Below are 20,251 nucleotides of genomic sequence, written 5' to 3'. Positions count from 1 at the left end.
GAACAAAGCTGGAGGCATCACGCTACCTGACTTCAAACTATACTACAAGGCTACAGTAACCAAAACAGCATGGTACTGGTACCAAAACAGAGATATAGACCAATGGAACAGAACAGAGCCCTCAGAAATAATACCACACATCTACAGCCATCTGATCTTTGACAAACCTGAGAGAAACAAGAAATGGGGAAAGGATTCCCTATTTAATAAATGGTGCTGGGAAAATTGGCTAGCCATAAGTAGAAAGCTGAAACTGGATCCTTTCCTTACTCCTTATACGAAAATTAATTCAAGATGGATTAGAGACTTAAATGTTAGACCTAATACCATAAAAATCCTAGAGGAAAACCTAGGTAGTACCATTCAGGACATAGGCATGGGCAAAGACTTCATGTCTAAAACACCAAAAGCAACAGCAGCAAAAGCCAAAATTGACAAATGGGATCTAATTAAACTAAAGAGCTTCTGCACAGCAAAAGAAACTACCATCAGAGTGAACAGGCAACCTACAGAATGGGAGAAAATTTTTGCAATCTACTCATCTGACAAAGGGCTAATATCCAGAACCTACAAAGAACTCAAACAAATTTACAAGAAAAAAACAAACAACCCCATCAAAAAGTGGGCAAAGGATATGAACAGACATTTCTCAAAAGAAGACATTCATACAGCCAACAGACACATGAAAAAATGCTCATCATCACTGGCCATCAGAGAAATGCAAATCAAAACCACAATGAGATACCATCTCACACCAGTTAGAATGGCGATCATTAAAAAGTCAGGAAACAACAGGTGCTGGAGAGGATGTGGAGAAATAGGAACGCTTTTACACTGTTGGTGGGATTGTAAACTAGTTCAACCATTATGAAAAACAGTATGGCGATTCCTCAAGGATCTAGAACTAGATGTACCATATGACCCAGCCATCCCATTACTGGGGATATACCCAAAGGACTATAAATTATGCTGCTATAAAGACACATGCACACGTATGTTTATTGCAGCACTATTCACAATAGCAAAGACTTGGAATCAACCCAAATGTCCATCAGTGACAGATTGGATTAAGAAAATGTGGCACATATACACCATGGAATACTATGCAGCCATCAAAAAGGATGAGTTTGTGTCCTTTGTAGGGACATGGATGCAGCTGGAAACCATCATTCTTAGCAAACTATCACAAGAACAGAAAACCAAACACTGCATGTTCTCACTCATAGGTGGGAACTGAACAATGAGATCACTTGGACTCAGGAAGGGGAACATCACACACCGGGGCCTATCATGGGGAGGGGGGAGGGGGGAGGGATTGCATTGGGAGTTATACCTGATGTAAATGACGAGTTGATGGGTGCAGCACACCAACATGGCACAAGTATACATATGTAACAAACCTGCACGTTATGCACATGTACCCTACAACTTAAAGTATAATAATAATAAATAAATTAAAAAAAAAAAAAAGAGTTTAATAGCACTTTTGTGGTACTATCCTGGCTGAGAGCCCAGAAGCAGTTGGGAGTCCACTGTCTCTAAGTTGTAATATTTTAGGGTTTCTACTGTGGGGAATGCTAAATTTTATATTCATCGCCAATTTGCCTTTCTTGAAACTTTCCTTTTTCTCTAAAGATGATGCTATGAAACAAAAGTTATATGGAAATAAGTGACAGCAAATGTTGTGGGTGAAAAAATTTAGAATTGCTCATTGAAATCCCATCAAATACAGCACAAGTTTGCAAGTTCCGTGAGGCCGTGGGGTCTTTCTTTAAGCCATCCCACCCTCATAGCTTTCAAATATTATGATTTGAAATATGAACTTAAAAATATTATGATTTTTCTTTACCATTTATTTGATTATCCTATGACATTTCTCCAATTGGCACTTTACATTATTTACCTCTCCTCTTCTCTTATGATACTTTTGATAAATGTGTGACTTATTTTCCTGTTAGATCACAGGCACTCCCATTTTAGACACTTCTATATTCCTTGCAGCATCTTAAGCTGTCATTTTTGCAAAGTTATTTTAAAAATTAAATGATGGGTGGGGCACAGTGGCTCATGCCTATAATCCCAGCACTTTGGGAGACTGGGGAGCTCTCTTGAGCCCAAGAATTCAAGACGAGCCTGGACAACATGATGAGATCCTATCTCTATTTTCTTTTAAAATAAAGAAACATAAATTATTTTTAAAGATTAAAAGATGAATTTATTTCCATGTGAGCTAATGTAGGTTCTTTAAAAATATGATCTCTGCTTTGGAGATGTTCTGTAAAAACTCAGACAGGGAGTAGGAGTTTTCTTAGATCAGTCCATTTTCATGCATAGAAAGGAGAGTAAGTTCTCTGTCTTCCTCTAATAGTCCCCATAACTCTGGAGAATCACTCAGGTTTCATGCAGGCATGAGCTGGATGCTTTGCTTCCATTTGATGTATGAATAGTGCACTAAATCTGGCAAAGGTCAACATAGCATCTTTGGTGTGTAATTGTTGACTTTATCCCTCTCCTGTCCTATCCCAGACTGGATTCCCTTTTGTATTCCATCCCACATCCATAAGTAAGCAGCTAAACTATACAAAGTTCCAGAACAGAAGAACATGCTATTTAAAAAAATACATCTACCAGATACTCACCTTTGCATGGGTTGAGTTGAGAGAGAGTGGGTAGAATTTTAATTTGTGATGTCATGCCAGCTGGGATGAATGGAGAATTTCCTCGCAGTATCTAGGTTTCTGCTGCAATAACAGGTAGAAGCAGTGTAACAGGTTCTGGACCCCAACTTCTCATAGCATTTGTAGAGTTCATCATTCTTAAAGGGGGGCAATCGGAGTTCCAGTAGCATGCCAAAAGAAAACATGGCTGGTCTGTGTAACAAGTAAGCATTCTGTGGGACTCTGGGGCATACCAAAGGAAAGAAAACCTAGAGAGGAAGATAATCTGATCTTCTTGTTCATGTAAGAGTGAATGTCATACTTTGGATTGTTCCCAGGGGACAGCTATTATGCGCCAAATTGAAGTTTCGACACTCCAGTTACGTAGGGGAAGTTGTGGACATGTTTCCTATCTCTTTGTCTGCTAAACTGTTTCTCGAAGTAAATAACAAAATAAATCAAATAGTTCTAAGATAAAGATTTTTGGAAATTCTTCCCAATTTAACCTTTTCCTTTGGATTCTACTAAACTTTATCTCTTGGCATTTTGCTGTGTTGTGGAGGAGTTACTGTGATGAATATGTAACTCTTACTCTACAACCTCTTATCCATTGATTTTTATCTACTACTCCTACTATTCTACATGGTGAAAGCTAATTCAAATATGAATTTATTATGTGCCAAGTACTATTCCACACATTGATTTAACTCATTAAACCCAGCTCACTTAAGAAGTCTCAAATCCAGCCCTCTCTGTTCATAAAGAACCACCATTAGAATGTGAAACATTTTCTGTGGGGACAATCCCGGGGCGTAGTTTGAAATAAATGGTGTTTGTACAAAACTTAACTTGATGTGGAATTAAAATTACTTACTTTCAGATTTCACGTGATGAAATTGTATTTGGATTGTCTTTTGCAAAAACCTTATCATTCTGACACACAGACATGCTTACACTTAAATGCTATGATTTACAGCCTGTTACACAAAGATAGTTGTAACCATATGTGAAGCTGTGTACATTAGTTCTATAAAAATGTTTTCCTCTAAAGTGTACTTGAAAGAAATGAGACTAAGAGGGAACGGTGGTAGGAGGAGATGGCATGAATTTAAACAGAGTCGTCCATGCATGCAAATCTCAGGAAGAATTCCAATAGTTTGTTATATCCAAGTAAATCTCCTTCCTGATTTACAGTCTCTTCTCCCTCATTACAAAAGAAATATTCCCAACTACTTTGTAACTTTTTGAAAAAATTTCCATACTTCCTAATTATGATTCACGCAACTATACCAAATATAGATAGTCCTGTATTTTCAAAGTGAAAATGCCAACCATACCTTCCATTTATCTATTTTTTAAGAAATAGTAATCTCAATGTTTCCACTGTATTCAAATAATAGATTTCTATGTGACTAATCCCAAGAGCATGAGAACTAAAAGCATAATAACTTTTAAAACCACCATTAGAATGTGTAAACATACTAATGTTTAGGAACTAGTAGGTTCTAGTTCTTCGTGAGTTTTGTTTTTAAAAGAAATACCTTTTCAGTGGGTGTTCTTGAATTATTATACTTTAAAAATCAAATGAGTTTTATAATCATAAAACACTACAGAGCTTGGAGTAATATTTAAAATATTTTAATTAAAAAAATAAAATTCCTAGGTAATTACATCATTTACTTATTGCTAGCATTTCCATATGTTGAAAACTCAGGCATTATAGCATTTCAGATTTAAGGGAAAAGTAACTATTCAATTCTGCATGCTTATTGTCTTCAAGAGAGCTAGACCCTATTAGAGCAATTACTTAATGGGCAAGAAATAAATCAAGATAGGAGGTATGTTTACTCCTTTAGGTCACTAATTAAGATTCAGCCTTAATGTACTAAGTAAAATTTTCTTTGACTAAAAAGTGCATGTAACATTAGGAAAAATAAAAAGCTAACTTTGCCCCAAGAAATAGCTTATTCACTCATAGAAATATGACCAACAAAAGAAAACAAAAACAAGAAACACAATTATGCTTGTTAGTCATCTTTCCTTTCTCATGTCAAAACAGACTGTTTCAAGAGATTATGCCTTAATCTCCAGGCAAAATAACACATTGAAAATCACACAGATGCAGCAAATTACACTAAATAGGTAGTTTCCCAAAATGAATTATCCAAGTTTTATTACCAAAAAACATTTTTTAGCATATCAAGGTAAAAAGTCAGTCTAATATTTTTCATGAAAGTTATTCTTTCCCCTGTATATGAAAACATTTATCAGAACAAAAGACATCAGAAAAAGTATTTTTCAATCTGTTGCTACTTGTACAATATGAATAATAATGTTAGTTACATGGGAATTCAATGTCAATGTCTTGGCCCAGTCTGCACAGACGTGTCTATCAAGCAGTGCCAAACACTGCTTCTAAAGATAGTATTATTGTGGAGATTGCAGCTTAAATTTAATAGAACTTAATAGAGACTCTCAACTTTGTCTCAGTATGTCTAGATTGAGGAGTGGTGGTACAGATCCTCCAAGAGTCTGTTTACATCAAGGCTGAATTGCCTCTTAAAGAAACATTCATTCTAGGGGAAGAAAGTAGGCCCTCAAGTGTGGTCTAGACCAGTACTCAGCATCAGAAGGAGGAGGAAGACTTCTGAAGACAGCAGTGTCTGTCTCTTAGTTCAGTTTGCCCACTTTGACTTTTGTCTGTGCCTGTGGGTGCAAGAGAGACAGAGACCCGGCTCCTGACATCAGGCCAACAGCAGATCTGGCCAGCCCTGGTAATACTGCACCTGCTGGTCGTTGGGGACTGCATCTGGGATAGCAGCCACAGCATGCATGGAGGGCCATTACGAGACAGGGCCAGCAGTGGAGTGTAGCAGCACAGCAGCCTTTGCCTTCATGAGGCCTCACTGGCTCAGGGGCCATAACCTTGAGGAACCAGAACACAGCAGGGATGTTAGCTACACAGCAGCTCAAAGTGCTGGGTGCACGGGACCCACATCTGTAGGTCTCTAGCTATGACTAGAGGACTTTGAAAGGGCCTCATTAGGACTATGCTACAGCCAGCTGTGCTAGTGAGTTAGACTAGGAAATTCTAGTGATCAGTATCCCTTCATAAGCATACATATTTTTTTTCTCTCAAGCTATTTTATTTAAAAGGTTGGAGTTTTTAAAAAATATTGTGTAAGAACACTTAACATGAGATCTACTCTCTTAACACATTTTCAAATGTATACTACATAATGTTTTACTTAAATTTACTTTAAATTAGGCATTGCAAAGACTTTGATTGTATGCTAGGTCTAAAATAGCAGCTTTATTTTCAATAGCTTCTTTTATTTCTGTCTCTACTTTAACATGTCGTTTGCTTCTCAGTGATAGACTTAAGGAAGTTACAATTACCTAAATGTATACCTCTGTCTATACCTAGATCCACATCTGTGTCCATATTCATATTTGTGTCCATATCTCTATCTCTAGCTCTATCTGTTCACATTGTAATAAATTGCTGGCAACATGATTGTACAAATTCTCCTGTCTTTGTATACTTGCCACTTAACATTGTAACTTTTTGCCACTTTTCCCATCAAGAAGTAGCATCTATTTTCCCATTCTCTTAATATGACTGGCCTTGTGACTTGCTTTGACTAACAGAATGAGGCAGAAGTGATGTGTGGCTTTAAAAGCTGGGTCTTAAAGGGTCTTGCAGGAAGCAGGACTTCCAAATGACTGAGAGAGACACTTAGCACATACTTGCCTCAAAATACAATGATAAAACTGGACAAAAATGTTCAAAAACAATCATTTCAAGACTCTGGAAACTGACCAGACACACAGCAATTTGAGGAGCAGTTATTTAAAAAAGAAAAGAAAAAACTACTGAGGTACTGTGAGAACAGAAAGTCTGTGGAGTTTTAGGATACAGTTACCGGCATTCTGCACCCCATCCCAATCAGATATATGGCACATAGTTGTCAGGGTGGAACAAGCTGTGAGATCAGCCAGCCTCAGTGCCAGGGCTGATTGATTTAGAGCAGAATGCAGGAAAATGCATGCTTAAAAGCATTGACAAAAATAATAGCATAAAAATAGCTAAAATAGCTAAAAATAGCATAGATAAAAATAATCTCTGTGGCAAATGGCAGGGAAGGCCAACATGGCAGTTAGCCTGAAGCCATACGAGTTGGGACAAGTAACAGACCACCAGATCAGAAATTTAACAAGGAGATTGGAGAAATGAATGGGACTGCCATAGAGGATCTTAATAAGCTCCCACATATTCTTTGGGCTCAAGAAGATTGCAGGCATGCACAAGGCCACACAAACGCACAGGAGAGGCTGGAGAGGGCTCCAGCTATCTAACTGTCATTGTCTGAACATGAGGCCTTGTGCATGCAGAAGGCAAAATCTGAGGCAAACTTCTAAACTTCCTGAGGTTTCAAGGTATTTCCCAAGCCATACATAGAGCCAGTGGCTAAAGGTAGAAGCCTTACTGACTCAAGGTATCTAAGCAAGTCCTCTGACCAATGAGTGGCTAACTACTGAGTTGTGTTGATCCAAGGAAAATACCAAGAAGCCTGGTTTAAAAGGAAGAAGAAGAGGAGGAGGAGGAGGAGGAAGGAGAGAGGGAGGAGGAGGAGAAGGAGGGGAGGAAGAGGAAGAGGAGGAAGAGGAAGAAGAGGAAAAGGAAGAAGGAGAAGGAGAAGAGGAGGAGGAGGAAGAGGAGGAAGAGGAACAGGAGGAAGAGGAAGGAAAAAAGAAAAAGAGGAGGAGGAGGAGGGGGAGGAGAAGAAGAAGAAGGGGAGAAGCAAAAACAAAAAACTAAAACTAACCAGACATATCAATGATAACACACCACTGCAGGGCAGACAGACTTCAAAGAATTCATCTAGGCAAATCACCAGACAAACAGCAAATAACACTTCTCAGAGGGAGGGAATCAGAACTGAAAGTTGTTATAATCTAGTCTCTAAAATGTCTAACTTTCAGTAAAATTCACAAGCTAGCAAAATTAAAAACAAAACAACAAACAGAAAACACAGGAAAGTATGACCTATGTACATGGGCAAAAAGTCAGTGGAAACCACATTAAGGGGACCAGATGCTAAAGACTTCAAAGCAACTATTATATGTTTTTAAAACTAAGAAACTTTATAATTAAAGAATTAAAGAAAGCATGATATTGCTGTGGTCTGAACGTTTGTGTTTCCCGAAGATTCATATGTTGAAACGTAATTACCAATATGATAGTATAATGAGAAAGGGCCTATAGAGGGTGATTAGATCATGTCGGCGGAGTCCTCCAGAGACCTGCTTTGTCTCTTCTACCATGTGAGGACATGGTGAGAAATCCAAAGTCAGTGATCCTGAAGAGGTACTCACTAAAACCTGACCTTGCTGGCATCCCGATCTTGGGTGATCTCCCCAGCCTCCAGAAGTCTGATAAATGAATTTCTATTGTTGATCAGCTACCCAGTTTACGGTATTTTGTTACAGTAACCCAAAAAGATTAATGCAGATGTCAAGAACACATCAAATAGAATATATTAATTAAGAAATAGAAATTACCTTTAAAAAGAACCAAATGGAAAATATGAAGTTGAAAAATACAGAAACTATAATGGAAAACTTACTAGAGGGGCTCAAAAGAAAATTTGAACTAGAGGCTGGGCTCAGTGGCTCACACACTTTGGGAGGCCGAGGAGAATGGATCATGAGGTTGGAGTTTGAGACCAGTCTGGGCAACATGGTGAAACCCCATCTCTACTAAAAATACAAAAATTAGCCAGGTGTGGTGGCATGCACCTGTAATCCCAGCTACTCAGGAGGCTGAGGCAGGAGAATCGCTTGAACCAGGGAGTCAGAGGTTGCAGTGAGCCAAGATTGCGCCACTGCACTCCAGAGACAGACCAAGACTCCAACTCAAAAAAGAAAAGAAAATCTGAACTAGCAGAAAAAAAGAATTGGCAGACTTGAAGATGGGTCTCTGGAAATGATCCAATATGAACAAAAAGGAAAAAAATGAACGCCTGTGGGACACATTAAACATACCTACTTTTAAAGTTCTTTTGATATTGGACAATGCTCCCGGCCACCCAGAATCCCATGAGTTCAACACTGAAGGCACTGAAGTGGTCTACATGACCCAAAAACAGTGTCTCTAATTCATTCTGTAGATCAGGGGTCATAAAGGCTCATTACACACCACACTCTATGGAAAGGATTGTTAAGGCTATGGAAGAGAACTCCAAAGAAAGAACATTATGAAAGTCTGAAAGGATTACACCATGGAAGATGTCATCATTGTGATAGAAAAATCCAGGAAAGCCATCAGGCCTGAAGGAATAAATTACTGCTGGAGAAAACTATGGCCAAATGTTTTGCATGACTTCACAGGATTTATGACAGAGTCAGTCAAGGAAATCATGAAAGAGATTGTGGCTATGGCAAAGAAAAGAAAGAGAAAGAAGGAAAGAAAGAAAGAAAGAAAAAGAAAGAAAGAAAGAGAGAGAGAGAGAGAAAGAAAGAAAGAAAGAAAGAAAGAAAGGAAGGAAGGAAGGAAGGAAGGAAGGAAGGAAGGAAGGAAGGAAGGAGAGAGAGAGAGAGAGAAAGAAAGAAAGAAAGAAAGAAAGAAAGAAAGAAAGAAAGAAAGAAAGAAAGAAAGAAAGAAAGAAAGAAAAAGAAAACAAAAGAATGAGAAAGAGAGAGGGGGGAGGGCGGGAGGGCAAGGAAAGAAAAGAACAAAGAAAAAGAAAGGTGAGGAGTGAAGGGTTTCAAGACATGGATCTCAAGGAAATTCAAGAGTTAATAGACACCACACAGAGGAGTTAACAGAAGGCAGCTTGGTGGAAAGAAGTGCTTCCAAACCAGGCTTACACAATGAGGAAGAAGATGTAGTAGAAGCAGTGCCAGAAAACAAACTGACATGAGACCATCTGGCAGAAGGGTTCTGATTAATCAAGATTGCTTTTAACTTCTTTTACAACATGTGTCCTTTCATGATACAGGCACTGAAACCAAAGCAAAGGTGGAAGAAGGATTGGTACCATGCAGAAACATTTTTAGAGAAATGAAAAAGGAAACAGAAATTATGATGTATTTCCATAAAGTTACACAAAGTGTGCCTCCCTCCCTTGCCTCCCCTGCCTCCCCTTCTCCCGCCTTCACCTATTCTACCTCAGCCACTCCTGAGACAGCAAGATCAACCCTTCCCCTTCTCTTTCTCCTCCTCTTCAGCCTACTCAATGTGAAGATGATGAAGATGAAGACCTTTATGATAATCTACTTTTACTTGATGAATAACAAATACATCTCTCTTCCTTATAATTTCATTTTTTCTCTAGCTTACTTTATTGTAAGAACGCAGCATTTAATACACATGAAATATAAAATATGTATTAATTGACAGTTTATATTATAGGTAAGGCTTCTGGTCAACAGTAGTTTTTGAGGAGTCAACATACGCAGATTTTTTTATTGTGTGTGGGGTTGGCACTCCTAACCCCTGTAATTGTTCAAAGGTCAACTGTACTAGAAGAAATAACAGCCCAAAAATTCCCAGACATGATGGAAAACATTAATCTATACACCCAAGAAGGTCAAAGAATTCCAAGTGGGATAGACAGAAAGAGATCCACACTTAGAGATGTCAGAATCAAATCTTTGAAAGCCAAAGACAAGGAGAACATCTTAAAAGTAGCAAGAAAAAAAAATTCAGTATGTATAAGGGAACCACATTAATATTATCAATAGACTTGTCATTAGAAACAGTGGTGGCCAGGCCAGGCGTGGTTGCTCACGCCTGTAATCCCAGCACTTTGGGAGGCCAAGGTGGGCAGATCAACTGAGGTCAGGAGTTCGAGACCAGTCTGGCCAACTTGATATAACCCCACCTCCACTAAAAATACAAAAATTAGCCAGGTGTGGTGGCTACTGTCAGCTATTCAGGAGGCTGGGGCAGGAGAATTGCTGGAACCCGGAAGGCGGAGGCTGCAGTGAGCCGAGATAGCGCCAGTGCACTCCAGCTTGGGTGACAGCGAGACTCTGTCTCAAAAATTAATTAATTAGAAAAAAGAAATAGTGATGACCAAAAGGCAGTGGGATAATGTATTCACAATTCTAAAAGAAAATGAAGAATTTTACCCAACAGTGCCATGCCATCCCATGCCATCCATATGGGAGCCTGAGGCAAAAGGAAAAATCAGTAATACTGATCCTGTCTCTATTTTAAATTTCGATATTTTGTTCATCATAGGTTTTATTGCATCCATTTTGATTTTTAAATATGGCATTAAAATATTTTTATTTATTTTGATTACTGAGACTTTTGGTTTCCCTTAAATTTTGTGCTCAAGGTGAGGGCCTCACTTGCTTTACCCTAATCCCAGCAGGAACCAGCAAGACTATGTTTTAAAAATGGTGCTGAAATAAAGACATTCCAGATGAACACCATTTCCAGATGAACAAACACTGAGCAAATGTGTTGCTAACATACCTGGCTTTCAAGAAATACTAAATAAGTCTTTTAAGCTGGAAGGAAATGACACTGGATAGTAACTCAAACTTATATAAATAAAGAACAAACACTGGTAATTACATAATTAAATATGATGTCTTCTCTTAACTGATTTAAAAGATTATTGCATAAAACAATAATTATCAAAATATATTGCTAGCGTAATGACACATAAAGATTAATATGTACTGCAGGAACAAATAGAAAAGTAATAATTTTTTACAAAGTTCTAATATGTACCACTAATACCACAAAGTGGAGGTGGGGGGAGAATAGAGATATACTGGAACAAGGAAATAAAATGAGACAGTAACGGCTGGGCACGGTGGCTCACGCCTGTAATCCCAGCACTTTGGAAGGCCAAGGCAGGTGGACCACTTGAGGTCAGCAGTTCAAGACTAGCCTGGCCTAGATGCTGAAACCCAGTCTCTACTAAAACTACAAAAATTAGCTGGGCGTAGTGGCAGGCACCTGTAATCCCAGCTACTCGGGAGGCTGAGGCAGAAAATCGCTTGAACCCAGGCGGCAGAGGTTGCAGTGAGCCAAGATCCTGCCACTGCACGCCAGCCTGAGCAACAAGAGCGAAACTCCGTTTGTCTCAAAAAAAAAAAAAAAAAAAAAAGTAAAATCTACAGGCAGATATGAAATCAAAAATGATAGATAGGTGGATTAATATAAAAGACTATATGCCTCCTTCTTTTAGCTTTTTACTTTATTTATTTAAATGAATTAATGTATTTATTTATCTATTTTGAGACGAAGTCTTGCTCTGTCGTGCAGGCTGGAGTGCAGTGGCGCGATCTTGGCTTACTGCAGCCTCCACCTTCCGGGTTCAAGCGATTCTCCTGCCTCAGCCTCCGGAGTAGCTGGGATTACAGGCGCCTGCCACCGCCCCAGCTAATTTTTCTATTTTTAGTAGAGACGGGGTTCTGCTGGTCTCAGACTCCTGACCTCAAGTGATCCATCTGCCGCAGCCTCCCAAAGTGCTGGGATTACAGGCATGAACCACCTTGCCCAGCCTATCTTAGCTTTTTTAAAAGACATAAAGTTGTACAAAAAAATAATTATGAAGAAATAATTATAGAGACAATAATAGCACAGAAGAGCAGGGAGAGAAGGCAGCTAATATTGAAACAAAGTTTATCCATTTTACTTTCACTCTCTTAGACCACTGCCCTGTGGCCATGGTGCAGGGATGATAAGAGGCTACATAGAGGGCCTTTCCGGAGACTTCTGTTGGAGAAAACACCATCAGTTTGGATTAAACAAAGAAAGGGAGAGACAGCACAAAATGAAAAAAGGCCCTTAATTCATCAATTTCTTTAAGGCAGGAAGCAGAAATTCAGTTGAAAAAGCTACTCAGCTACAAACGTGGGGTTTGGTTTGTTTACCAAAAAGAAAATATGTTATAGCATAGCTGACGGTCAAGAGGTCAGGGCTAAGGAGAACTAATAAGAAAAATCGATTTGGGAACCACTAGTAAGTTAATTTAGCTGACTGCAGGAAATGAGGCCAATAAACAAAAATCAATAGTGCTTCTACATACTAGCAACACAAATTGAAAAATGAAATTAAAAATATCATTTTCTAGCATCTAAATAAATGCATACTTAGAGATAAATTTATCAAATTATGTGCAAGACCTATACACTGAAACTACAAAACTTTGCTGACTGATATTGTAAATATCTCTCAGCAAATACTTAGATATATATAAAAATACATAGAGATATATATCATGCTCAATACTCAATATGTTTAACGTATTAGTTCCCCCATATTCACCTTGGAATCAGTTCAATCCCAACCAAAATCCTAACAGACTTTTTTGGTGGAAATCTGTATAAGCCAGTTCAAAATTTAATATAACTGGGCACAATGGCTCGTGTCTATAAACCCAGCACTTTGGGAGGCAGAGGTGGGTGGATCACCTGAGGTCAGGAGTTCCAGACCAGCCTGGCCAACATGGCGAAACCCCATTTCTACCAAAAATACAAAAAATTAGCCAGGTGTGCTGGCGTGGGCCTGTAGTCCCAGCTACTCGGAAGGCTAAGGCACAAGAATCGCTTGATCCCCGGAAGCAGAGGTTGCAGTGAGCCAAGATAGTGCCACTGTACTCCAGCCTGGGTGACACAGTGAGACACCATCTCAAATAAATAAAACCAAATTTAATACAAAAGCTCAAAGACGTAACAAGAGCCATAATAATTTTGAAAGAGAATATAATTTTCAACATTTTTAACTATCTGATTTCAAGATTTATTATAAAGCTACAGTAACCAAAAAGGTGAGGTATTGGTATAAAAATATAACAGTTAAACAGAATAAAGTGAAGACTGGTAAATCCACATACATATGAACAATTGATTTTTGACAGAGACCAAGGTACTTTACTAGAAAAGGATCTTTTTTTTCTTTTCTTCTTTTTAAAACAAGTAATGCTGAAACAACTGGATAGAAGATATCAGTTGTAAGGAAGAAAATGGGTCTTGACTCATAATATACTTCACTATACCAAAAAAATATTAAAAACAAGATTAACTTGATCAGAGACTAAACAAAAACTTAAAACCACAATACTTCCAGCAGGAAATATTTAAGGCAGGCGAAGATTTCTTAGGACATATAAAAGGTTATAAAATATAAAAGGAGATGTTATAAACTTTATTAAGAACCTGCTTTACAAACAATATCACAAAGAATATGATGAAGCAAGCTACGCACTAGGATAAACAAAATTTGGCTTTGTTTAGTAAATTTGAGGATTGGTATATCCTAGTGTGTCTGGAATTGGCTCCTTCTGGTGGATTCTTGGTCTCACTGACTTCAAGAATGAAGCCGCGGACCCTCACAGTGAGTGTCACAGTTCTTAAAGATGGTGTGTCTGGAGTTTGTTCCTTCAGATGTTCAGATGTGTCTGGAGTTTCTTCCTTCTGGTAGGTTTGTGGTCTCTCTGGCTTCAGGAGTGAGGCTACAGACCTTTGCAGTGAGTGTTCCAGCTCATAAAGTTAGTGCAGACCCAAAGAGTGAGCAGCAGCAAGATTTATTGCTAAAACCAAAAGAACAAGCTTCCACAGCATGGAAAGGGACCCAACTGGGTTGCCACTGCTGGCTGGGGGTGGCCAGTTTTTATTCCCTTATTTGGCCTTGCCCACGTCCTGCTGATTGGTCCATTTTACAGAGCACTGATTGGTCCATTTTAAAGAGTGCTCTTTGGTGCATTTGCAAACCTTTAGCTAGACACAGAGCACTGATTGGTGTGTTTTTACAGAGTGGTGATTGGTGCGTTTACAAACCTTTAGCTGGACACAGAGTGCTGATTGGTGCATTTTTACAGAGTGCTGATTGGTGTGTTTACAAACATTTAGTGAGACACAGAGCACTGATTGGTGTGTTTACAATCCTTTAGCTAGACAGAAAAGTTCTCCAAGTCCCCACCTGACCCAGAAGCCCAGCCAGCTTCACCTCTCACTAGGATCCATCAATTATATTCTTAAAGATTATGCCCCAGAGAAACTCTCATATGCTCCAGGCATATAAATATGTGTGGCTGGGGCTAGGGGATGAGTTAAAGAGTCATTTTGCAAAATGTATAACACAAGGAAAGTACAAATGCAGCCAAATTTATTACATTTTCTATATTTACAGCTACATAAGTACAGTGAGCACTGATTTCAGAGTGAGGACTGAGGCATTGTAAAACTTTATTTCGGAGGGGCGGAGCAAGATGGCCAAATAGGAACAGCTCCAGTCTCCAGCTCCCAGCACGAGCGACACAGAAGACGGGTGATTTCTGCATTTTCAACTGAGGTACCGGGTTCATCTCACTAGGGAGTGCCAGACAATCAGTGCTGGTCAGCTGCTGCAGCCCGACCAGTGAGAGCTGAAGCAGGGCAAGGCATCACCTCACCTGGGAAGCGCAAGGGGGAAGGGAATCCCTTTTCCTAGCCAGGGGAACTGAGACACACAACACATGGAAAATCGGGTAACTCCCACCCCAATACTGCACTTTACCAAGGGTCTTAGCAAACGGCACACCAGGAGATTATATCCCACACCTGGCTAGGAGGGTCCCATGCCCATGGAGCCTCCCTCATTGCTAGCACAGCAGTCTGCGATCTAACAGCAAGGGAGCAGCGAGGCTGGGGGAGGGGCACCCGCCATTGCTGAGGCTTAAGTAGGTGAACAAAGCCACTGGGAAACTCGAACTGGGAGGAGCCCACAGCAGCTCAAGGAGGCCTGCCTGTCTCTGTAGACTCCACCTCTGGGGACAAGGCACAGCTAAACAAAAAAAAGCAGCAGAAACCTCTGCAGACGCAAACGACCCTGTCTGACAGCTTTGAAGACAGCAGTGGATCTCTCAACACAGAGGTTGAGATCTGAGAATGGACAGACTGCCTGCTCAAGTGGGTCCCTGACCCCTGAGTAGCCTAACTGGGAGACATCCCCCACTAGGGGCAGACTGACACCCCACACCTCACACAGCAGGGTACACCCCTGAGACAAAGCTTCCAAAGCAAGAATCAGACAGGTACACTCACTGTTCAGCAATATTCTATCTTCTGCAGCCTCTGCTGCTGATACCCAGGCAAACAGGGTCTGGAGTGGACCTCAGGCAATCTCCAGCAGACCTGCAGCTGAGGGTCCTGACTGTTAGAGGGAAAACTAACAAACAGAAGGGACACCCACACCAAAACCCCATCAGTACGTCACCATCATCAAAAACCAAAGGCAGATAAAACCACAAAGATGGGGAAAAAGCAGGGCAGAAAAGCTGGAAATTCAAAAAATAAGAGCGCATCTCCCCCTCCAAAGGAACGCAGCTCATCGCCAGCAATGGATCAAAGCTGGACAGAGAATGACTTTGACAAGTTGAGAGAAGAAGGCTTCAGTCCATCAAAATTCTCAGAGCTAAAGGAGGAATTACGTACCCAGCACAAAGAAACTAAAAATCTTGAAAAAAGAATGGAAGAATGGATAACTAGAATAATCAATGCAGAGAAGGCCATAAACAAACTGACAGAGATAAAAACCATGACACAAGAAATATGTGACAAATGCACAAGGTTCAGTAACCAACTCGATCAACTGGAAGAAAGAGTATCAGCAATTGAGGATCAAATGAATGAAATGAAGTGAGAAGAGAAGTCTAAAGAAAAAAGAGGAAAAAGAAATGAACAAAGCCTTCAAGAAGTATGGGATTATGTGAAAAGACCAAATCTACGTCTGATTGGGGTGCCTGAAAGTGAGGGAGAAAAGGGAACCAAGTTGGAAAACACTCTTCAGGATATCATCTGGGAGAATTTCCCCAACCTAGTAAGGCAGGCCAACATTCAAATTCAGGAAATACAGAGATCGCCACAAAGATACTCCTCGAGAAGAGCAACTCCAAGACACATAATTGTCAGATTCACCAAAGTTGAAATGAAGGAAAAACTGTTAAGGGCAGCCAGAGAGAAAGGTCGGGTTACCCACAAAGGGAAGCCCATCAGACTAACAGCAGATCTCTCGGCAGAAACTCTACAAGCCAGAAGAGAGTGAGGGCCAATATTCAACGTTCTTAAAGAAAAGAATTTTCAACCCAGAATTTCATATCCAGCCAAACTAAGTTTCATAAGTGAAGGAGAAATAAAATCCTTTAGAGATAAGCAAATGCTTAGAGATTTTGTCACCACCAGGCCTGCCCTACAGAGACCCTGAAGGAAGCACTAAACATGGAAAGGAACAACCGGTACCAGCCATTGCAAAAACATGCCAAAATGTAAAGACCATCGATGCTAGGAAGAAACCGCATCAACTAACAAGCAAAATAACCAGCTAATATCATAATGACAGGATCAAGTTCACACATAACAACATTAACTTTAAATGTAAATGGACTAAATGGTCCAATTAAAAGACACAGATTGGCAAACTGGATAAAGAGTCAAGACCCATCAATTTACTGTATTCAGGAGACCCATCTCACATGCAGAGACACACATAGGCTCAAAATAAAGGGATGGAGGAAGATCTACCAAGCAAATGGAGAAGAAAAAAAAGCAAGGGGTTGCAATACTAGTCTCTGATAAAACAGACTTTAAACCATCAAAGATCAAAAGAGACAAAGAAGGCCATTACATAATGGTAAAGGGATCAATTCAACAGGAAGAGCTAACTATCCTAAATATATATGCACCCAATACAGGAGCACCCAGATTCATAAAGCAAGTCCTTAGAGACTTACAAAGAGACTTAGACTCCCATACAATAATAATGGGAGACTTCAACACCCCACTGTCAACATTAGACAGATCAACGAGATAGAAAGTTAACAAGGATATCCAGGAATTGAACTCATCTCTGCACCAAGCGGACCTAATAGACATCTACAGAACTCTCCACCCCAAATCAACAGAATACACATTCTTCTCAGCACCACATCACACTTATTCCAAAATTGACCACATAATTGGAAGTAAATCACTCCTCAGCAAATGTACAAGAACAGAAATTATAACAAACTGTCTCTCAGACCACAGTGCAATCAAACTAGAACTCAGGACTAAGAAACTCAATCAAAACCACTCAACTACATGGAAATGGAAAACCTGCTCCTGAGTGACTACTGGGTACATAACAAAATGAAGGCAGAAATAAAGATGTTCTTTGAAACTAATGAGAACAAAGATACAACATACCAGAATCTCTGGGACACATTTAAAGCAGTGTTTAGAGGGAAATTTATAGCACTAAATGCCCACAAGAGAAAGCTGGAAAGATCAAAAATTGACACTCTAACATCACAATTAAAAGAACTAGAGAAGCAAGAGCAAACACATTCAAAAGCTAGCAGAAGGCAAGAAATAACTAAGATCAGAGTAGAACTGAAGGAGATAGAGACACAAAAAACCCTCCAAAAAATCAATGAATCCAGGAGTTCGTTTTTGGAAAAGATCAACAAAATTGATAGACCACTAGCAAGACTAATAAAGAAGAAAAGAGAGAAGAATCAAATAGATGCAATAAAAAATGATAACGGGGATATCACCACCGACCCCACAGAAATACAAACTACCATCAGAGAATACTATAAACACCTCTACACAAATAAACTAGAAAATCTAGAAGAAATGGACAATTTCCTGGACACTTACGCTCTTCCAAGACTAAACCAAGAAGAAGTTGAATCCCTGAATAGACCAATAGCAGGCTCTGAAATTGAGGCAATAATTAATAGCCTACCAACCAAAAAAAGTCCAGGACCAGATGGATTCACAGCTGAATTCTACCAGAGGTACAAGGAGGAGTTGGTACCATTCCTTCTGAAACTATTCCAATCACTAGAAAAAGAGGGAATCCTCCCTAACTCATTTTATGAGGCCAACATCATCCTGATACCAAAGCCTGGCAGAGACAAAACAAAAAAAGAGAATTTTAGACCAATATCCCTGATGAACATTGATGCAAAAATCCTCAATAAAATACTGGCAAACCGAATCCAGCAGCACATCAAAAAGCTTATCCACCATGATCAAGTGGGCTTCATCCCTGGGATGCAAGGCTGGTTCAACATATGCAAATCAATAAATGTAATACAGCGTATAAACAGAACCAAAGACAAAAACCACATGATTATCTCAATAGATGCAGAAAAGGCCTTTGACAAAATTCAACAGCCCTTCATGCTAAAAACGCTCAATAAATTTGGTATTGATGGAACGTATCTCCAAATAATAAGAGCTATTTATGACAAACCCACAGCCAACATCACACTGAATGGGCAAAAACTGGAAGCATTCCCTTTGAAAATTGGCACAAGACAGGGATGCCCTCTCTCACCATTCCTATTCAACATAGTGTTGGAAGTTCTGGCTAGGGCAATCAGGCAAGAGAAAGAAATCAAGGGTATTCAGTTAGGAAAAGAAGAAGTCAAATTGTCCCTGTTTGCAGATGACATGATTGTATATTTAGAAAACCCCATTGTCTCAGCCCAAAATCTCCTTAAGCTGATAAGCAATGTCAGCAAAGTCTCAGGACACAACATTAATGTGCAAAAATCACAAGCATTCTTATACACCAGGAACAGACAAACAGAGAGCCAAATCATGAATGAACTTCCATTCACAATTGCTTCAAAGAGAATAAAATACCTAGGAATCCAACTTACAAGGGATGTAAAGGACCTCTTCAAAGAGAACTACAAACTACTGCTCAGTGAAATAAAAGAGGACACAAACAAATGGAAGAACATACCATGCTCATGGATAGGAAGAATCAATATCGTGAAAATGGTCATACTGCCCAAAGTAATTTATAGATTCAATGCCATCCCCATTAAGCTACCAATGGCTTTCTTCACAGAATTGGAAAAAACTGCTTTAAAGTTCATGTGGAACCAAAAAAGAGCCCACATTGACAAGACAATCCTAAGTCAAAAGAACAAAGCTGGAGGCATCACACTACCTGACTTCAAACTATACTACAAGGCTACAGTAACCAAAACAGCATGGTACTCGTACCAAAACAGAGATATAGACCAATGGAACAGAACAGAGCCCTCAGAAATAATACCACACATCTACAGCCATCTGATCTTTGACAAACCTGACAAAAACAAGAAATGGGGAAAGGATTCCCTATTTAATAAATGGTGCTGGGAAAATTGGCTAGCCATAAGTAGAAAGCTGAAACTGGATCCTTTCCTTACTCCTTATATGAAAATTAATTCAAGATGGATTAGAAATTTAAATGTTAGACCCAATGATAAAAACCCTAGAAGAAAACCTAGGTAATACCATTCAGGACATAGGCATGGGCAAGGACTTCATGTCTAAAACACCAAAAGCAACGGCAACAAAAGCCAAAATTGACAAATGGGATCTAATTAAACTAAAGACCTTCTGCACAGCAAAAGAAACTACCATCAGAGTGAACAGGCAACCTACAGAATGGGAGAAAATTTTTGCAATCTACTCATCTGACAAAGGGCTAATATCCAGAACCTACAAAGAACTCAAACAAATTTAGAAAAAAAAAACAAACAACCCCATTAAAAAGTGGGCAAAGGATATGAACAAACATTTCTCAAAAGAAGACATGC

This window comes from Macaca mulatta, chromosome 5 (genome assembly GCF_049350105.2).
Source record: "Macaca mulatta isolate MMU2019108-1 chromosome 5, T2T-MMU8v2.0, whole genome shotgun sequence".
Lineage (NCBI taxonomy): Eukaryota > Metazoa > Chordata > Mammalia > Primates > Cercopithecidae > Macaca > Macaca mulatta.
Note: the sequence above shows the minus strand (reverse complement) of the source record.